Source organism: Vicia villosa, linkage group LG6 (genome assembly GCF_029867415.1).
Source record: "Vicia villosa cultivar HV-30 ecotype Madison, WI linkage group LG6, Vvil1.0, whole genome shotgun sequence".
Lineage (NCBI taxonomy): Eukaryota > Viridiplantae > Streptophyta > Magnoliopsida > Fabales > Fabaceae > Vicia > Vicia villosa.
This window is the reverse complement of record NC_081185.1, coordinates 165,195,205-165,202,761: the sequence shown is the minus strand read 5'-3', so window position 1 is coordinate 165,202,761 and position 7,557 is coordinate 165,195,205.

The window sequence follows — 7,557 nt, the reverse complement described above, 5'->3', positions numbered from 1 at the left end:
TTATGAATATTATTTATTATTTTTAATGTTAAATTTCTAAGAGATTGTGATGACACCAATCATATTCCATTTCACAAATTGTGTAGGTATTCCAATTTCCTTAAATATACACTCCACGGCATTCCAATTAACCATATCATAGGCTTTTCGCAGATCAATTTGCATCATAACCCTAGGTGTGACCCTTACCTAGTGTACCCTTTAATCAACTCATAGGCTAGCAAAATATGATTGTGAATATTCTGGCCAAGAACAAAGGCTACCTGGCAAGGGCTGATGATACTGTGCAGAACCCTCCCCCTTCTATCTGTCGTGATTTTGGAGATTATTTTGTAAAAAGTTGTGCATCCAGCTAATGGTCTAAAGTCTTTAATGTGCCTAGCATTCTCATTATTTGGTATCAAATAAGCACTGTAATATTGAAAGCTTTGTAGATTCTACTAGCCTCAAAGAATTCATTTATTGCAACTATAACATCACCTTTAATAATGGACCAGTTGGTTTTAAAAAAGTTAGCACCACGACCATCTAAACCAGGGCCTTTCAATTCACCAATACCTTTAAGGGTTCTGACAATATCTTGCTCAGTGATGCTGCTAATCAAGAACTCCATGATCTCCAACTCAATATCTTGTTGTGATTACAATATAGTATCATCACCTTTTTGTAGTCTTTTTCAACTTTTAGCATTTTGCTTGGCTTTTATAGAGGCATAGAAGTAAGCAGTGTTACCATCTCCTATTGTAAGCCAGTCAATATTAGCCCTCAACATAAGCATCTTTTCCTCCAACTCATTAAGATTAATAACCTCCTCAGTACAACACTTCCCTCTTTATTTGGGAAGAAAGCTCCACAAACAATGTATTTTAACATTACAATGTGTATGTCCTTAGTTGAAGTAATATTATTTCAATTAATAGGTTTAATTATTCAAATAAATAAATTGTGCATTTTTTTATAAAATAAACTAGTAACAAACTCGTGCATACGCACAGGTTTTGATTTGGTACGCGTATTTATTTACATAATATATTTATTTTAAATCAAAATCAAAATTTGAATCAAAATTTTTAGATCATAAATACCATTTTTTGTATATAAAAATATTTAGATCAATAATAGATTTTTTTTCCCGTATACAAATCTTATTTATGTTTAGGTATCATTTAGAAAAATATCTGAATCAATAGTAAATTTTCATATATAAAAATATTTAAATTAATAATATTTTTTTCCCGTATACCATTTTTAAATCAAAATGTTTTAGATCATAAATACCATTTTTTGTATATAAAAATATTTAGATCAATAATAGATTTTTTTCCCATGTACAAATATTATTTATGTTTATGTATCATTTAGAAAAATATATGGATCAATAGTAAATTTTCATATATAAAAATATTTAAATTAATAATAGATTTTTTCCCGTATACCATTTTTAAATCAAAACTTTTTGGATCACAAATATCATCTACCATATAAGAACAACAATGGTTGTGGAAAGACCATTCCTACCCTTTCTTTAAAATATGCCACATTACCACTTTTCACTATTTTGTTGGCTTTTTCCACCCCTACCTTAACTATCCAATTATGTTTTGACTACACTCATTCTTCTAGATGGTACTTTTTTAGTTATAGCATACCTTTTTGTTTCCATTTAGTTAACAAATACCTTTTTCTTTCCAACTAAAAGATAAATATGGTGTATATGGTGAGGGGGAGCCATGTAAAAATGTCCAACCTCTAATTTCAAAATTCAAATTTGAAAGAAAAATATCTTCTGACACTCTCTCCCTCTCTCTCGTCCTTTCCTTCACTTTCTCTCTTCTTCTTCCTTCTCCCTCTTCTTCTTTCTTCTTCCTTCTTCCTACAGATTGTGTTTAAGGCCCTCGACTAGAAGGACGTCTGAGATAGTAGTAGAAGAGGGATTACCTACACTACCTTTGCCGAGTATAGCACCCTTGTTGTTATCACCATAGGTCACAAATCCTTTCTTCTTAGCCACAAAGTCATAGAATAAAGATAAGTCACCCGTCATATGTCTTGAGCATCCGCTATCTAGAAACCATCTTCTCTCGAATGGCTCAAGACATTCCACCTATAAATTTAAACAAGGGAAATAGGTACCAATTTTCATTGGGTCCTTGTGTGTGAATGAAACAAAGGTTGCTCTTGGGAATCCATTTGAAAATGCCTTTGGGAACCAAAAATTTCCTAAAGCGACATTTCCTAATGGTATGACCCCTTTTGCAACAATATAGACATGTTGAGTTTGGATGGTCATTACATTTGCTCGATTGGTATTTTATCACATAAGTATATCGTTGATATGGATTTATCATACTATTTTTGAAATGTGATCGATCAATGGCATATGTAATCTTGGGTAGTGAAGCCTTGTCTAATTTGGCTTTGATAGTTTTAACTTCTTTTTTCCAAATGTGACAAGTTTCACGTCCTCCCCATCTAAACCAAGAACTCTTGTCATCTTCGCCTTTGTCTTTGATACTTTCAATCATAGATTCCTTGAGAGTTTCTACTTCCTTTTTGGAATCGGAAACTTTCTTCTCAAGGTATTTGAAAATCTTTTTATTTGAAGCTAAGCGTTGAAAGGCTTCCTTAGCTTCATGATGTAAAGTATCAAAGGCATATTTTAATTCAAAATAAGACATAGAATCAACATTATTATATTTCTCATGACTTACAATCTTTTTCTTCTTTTGATGTTCCATGAGACATAGGTTGACCGTTTCCTCTTCATCACTCGAGCTTTCTTTGCTAGATGAGTTACTATCATTCTCCCAAGCGATTTAAGCTCTTCTTTCTTTTGTTTGCTTCTTTTGAGGTTTGCTCTTTGCCTTATCTTTCTTAAGCGAGGGGCAATCCGGCTTGTAATGACCCGACTTACCAAAATTGTAACAAGATCCTTTAGATTTAGTTTTCTTACTCTCATCTTGCTTGTTAGGCTTTGCTTGACGTCTATAGTTGACGAGATTGTTATCCGAGTGTTTGATTTCATTCTTTCGAAGATACTTATTATTCTTTCTCACGAACAAACCCATATCTTCATCCGGACTATCATCTTCGTCACTAGATTCACTATCACACGTATCTTTGGTGGATGACTTTGAACTTGAAGCCTTTAAGGCAATAAACTTATTTTCGGTGTCCTTTGACTTCTCTTTCTTTTCTTTCTTTTCGTGCTTATTTAAGTTCATGAGATCTTGCTCATGTTCTTCAAGCTTTCCAAATAGAGCCGTGAGATCTAATGTAGTAAGATCGTTGGCTTCTTTGATTGCCGTGACTTTAGGTTGCCATTCCCTACTAAGACATCTCAAACCTTTATTAGTAGCAACAACATTGGGAGTAATGTGTCCTAAAGTGTGTAAACGATTGATAATATGAGAAAATCTCTTTTGCATTTCAGCAATGGTTTGACCTTGCTTCATGTGAAAGAGATCAAACTCTTGCGTCAAAGTATTGATTCTAGCTAGCTTAACATCATTTGTTCCTTCATGGGCGACTTGTAATGCATCCCACATTGCCTTAGCAGTTTGGCAATGTGATACGTGAAAGTACTCATCAACCCCTAAGGAAGCTATAATCATGTTTCTAGCTTTCCAATCATACGCATAATTCTTTTCATCTTTTTCATCCCACTGTGCTTCGAGTTTAGGTCTGGTAACACCAGCATCGTTGGTTATGGTGATATCCATAGGACCATTGACGATGACATCCCAGATTTTTCCATCAACGGAGTTGATATGAATTCACATACAGTCTTTCCAATAACTATAGTTTTCTCCTGTGAAAACAGACGCTTTATTATACGTCCCTTTTTTACCGTTCTCCATTTTCTAAAAAGTTATATGTGAAGCACTAGATAAACCGGCGCTTGTAATACGACTTGTTAGATGATAGGGATGGTCTAGAGGGGGGTGAATAGACCACCTTTTCCAACTTTAAGAAAATTGTAGCGTTTGAAAACGTGATTCCCCGGAATCAAACTTATCGTCTTGAACGATCAAGTTATCGGGGACCGGATATGTGCAATTAACAACCGGATGAAAATGGTGAATTGGAATTACTTGTTTCAACGGAATTATCAATTAGTTAATATACACACTATATGAAACTTACTCACAATAAACTGTTTCACAAAAACTTGACCAAAAATTGAATATGGAATTTTTGCTCAACTATGGATTTTTGCCGAAAACGAATATTGAAAAGATAAAACTAAAGACGATAAAGAACACGATATTTGTTTAGGCAGTTCCTCTATCGTCCTCGCAGGAGTACGTCTGCCCCTAATTTCAATTGAAATTAGGAAAGTTTTATTTGATTTGATGTTTAACAAGGAAAGAGTTTACCAATCATCAACTACACACATGCAGTAAAATTGAATACTGTTAGAACAAGATTTGTTCTGATCAATATTCTTAGTTTTGATGATAACAAGGATATGAATTTTGTGTGAGATAATGTGGTACTCTAATACATTGCAATTTCCCTTTCAGGAAATATATAAAGAGTATGCACAAATCAGCGCTCAGAAGCTTTGTCTCAGAAGGTTCAGCATGCAACATCAGAACATGGTCTGGCAAGACATCAGAAGATGGTCAAGGCAGAATCAGAACATGGGTCTATGGAAGCATCAGAAGAACTTGAAATCAGAAGCAGAAGCACTGAAGTTCTCATGGTATCACGCTCAGAAGCACTTCAAGGTCAGAAGACAAGAAGATGCTATGCACCAAGCTGTTTGACTCTGATGATATTCAAATATTTTATTCACAAACATCAGATCAGAAGAAAGTACAGGTGGCAGGCTACGCTGACTGACAAAAGGAACGTTGGAAGCTATTAAAGGCAACGTTAGTAGACACAGCGTGAACAAGGCTCGAGGTAGTTGACAAAAGCGTGAAACATTAAATGCAATGCTGTACGGAATACGCAAAGCATTAAATGCGCCCAACGGTCATCTTCTCAAAAGCCTATAAATATGAAGTTCTGATGAGAAGCAAGGTTACCAATTCTGGACGATTTGCTAACAATAAACTTGCTGAAACGCTGTTCAAATTCAAAGCTCAGAAACTTCATCTTCATCAAAGCTCACTACATTGCTGTTGTAATATATTAGTGAGATTAAGCTTAAACTTTAAGAGAAATATCACTGTTGTGATTATAGCTTTTCAGAAGCATTTGTAATACTCTTAGAACTGATTACATTAAGTTGTAAGTAACTAGAGTGATCAAGTGTTGATCAGGATACTCTAGGAAGTCTTAGCTTGTGTCTAAGCAGTTGTAATTAGAGTGATCACGTGGTGGTCAGGATACTCTAAGAAAGTCTTAGCTTGTGTCTAAGCATTTGTTCCTGGAGTGATCAGGTTGTGATCAGGATACTCTAGAAGACTTAGTCGCGGACTAAGTGGAAAACCATTGTAATCTGTTGCGATTAGTGGATTAAATCCTCAGGTGAGGTAAATCACTCCGTGGGGGTGGACTGGAGTAGTTTAGTTAACAACGAACCAGGATAAAAATAACTGTGCATATTGTTTTTATCGTTCAAGTTTTTAGACTACACTTATTCAACCCCCCCCCCCCCTTTCTAAGTGTTTTTCTATCCTTCAATTGGCATTAGAGCGCCGGTTCTAAGGTGCAAGCACTTAACCGTGTTTAGAAAAGATTCAGGAAGAGAAAAACGCTTCTGTAAAAGATGGCTGGTGAAGTTCATACAAATCCAACTGCATCTACATCTGGCTCTGCTGAGCAATACAACGGTAACAATGGTTATACTAGACCACCAGTATTTGATGGTGAAAACTTTGAATACTGGAAAGATAAACTGGAAAGTTACTTTCTTGGTCTGGATGCTGATCTATGGGATCTTCTGTTGGATGGTTTCAAACATCCTGTTAAAGCTACTGGTGTAAGGCTCACAAGAAGTGAAATGACTGATGATCAAAAGAAAGAATTTATAAATCATCACAAATGCAGGACTGTTTTGCTGAATGCTATCTCTCATGCTGAGTATGAGAAGATATCTAACAGGGAAACTGCCCATGATATATATGAGTCATTGAAAATGACCCATGAGGGAAATGCTCAAGTCAAGGAGACTAAAGCTCTTGCTCTAATCCAGAAATATGAAGCCTTCAAGATGGAGGATGATGAAGATATTGAGAAGATGTTCTCAAGATTTCAAACTCTAACTGCTGGATTGAGAGTTCTGGATAAAGGCTACACCAAGGCTGATCATGTAAAGAAGATTATCAGAAGCTTACCCAGAAGATGGGGTCCAATGGTGACTGCATTCAAGATTGCCAAGAATCTGAATGAAGTTTCTTTGGAAGAGCTCATCAGTGCCTTGAGAAGCCATGAAATAGAGCTGGACGCAAACGAGCCTCAGAAGAAAGGTAAGTCTATTGCATTAAAATCTAATGTTAAAAAATGCACTAACGCTTTTCAGGCTAGAGAAGAAGATCCTGAAGAATCAGAATCTGAAGAAGAAGATGAACTGTCCATGATCTCCAGAAGGGTAAACCAACTCTGGAAGAGAAAGCAAAGGAAGTTCAGAGGCTTCAGAAGTTCAAAGAGATTTGAACGAGGAGAATCTTCTGGTGACAGAAGATCTGACAAGAAGAAGGTTGTCTGCTATGAGTGCAATGAGCCTGGACATTACAAGAACGAGTGTCCAAAACTTCAGAAGGAGAATCCCAAGAAGAAGTTTCATAAGAAGAAAGGTCTTATGGCAACATGGGATGATTCTGAATCAGAATCAGAATCAGACTCTGAAGGAGAGCAAGCCAACTTTGCGCTGATGGCTACAGAAGATGATGGATCAGAATCTACATCAGAATCAGATTTTGAAGAGGTATTTTCTGAACTATCTAGAGAAGAGTTAGTTTCCAGTTTAACAGAACTTCTGGAACTCAAGGCTCATCTTAGTATCAAATACAAAAAGCTGAAAAAGCAGTTTGAATTTGAAACTAAGAAGCTGGAATTGGAAAATTCTGAACTGAAGGAAAAAGTTTTGAATCTATCCAAAGATAGTGGATCTCCTTCTGAAACAGAAAAATCCATTCCTAGCATAAATCATATTCTGAAAGAATATGACTCGAGCTTCAGAAAGTTCTTATCTAGAAGTATTGGCAGAAGTCATCTTGCTTCTATGATATATGGTGTTTCTGGAAACAGAAGGTTTGGTTTTGGCTATGAGGGTGATACCTCACATAAATTTGAACCTATTGATGATCTGAAGATCACATACAAGCCATTGTATGATCAGTTCAAATATGGCCATGCACATGATATTAGGCTCACTTCACATGCACAGAAGTTTAACACTGTTCACACCAAGAAGCTTGTGACACATCCTAAGAAATATCATGCTGACAAACCTAAAGAATATCATGCTGTTCCTCCTGTTAAATATTTTGCTAAACCCAAGTTCAATCAGAACTTGAGGAGAACTAACAAGAAAGGACCTAGGAAATTGTGGGTACCTTAGGAGAAGATAATTTCTGTTGCAGATATCCTTGGCGGCAAAGA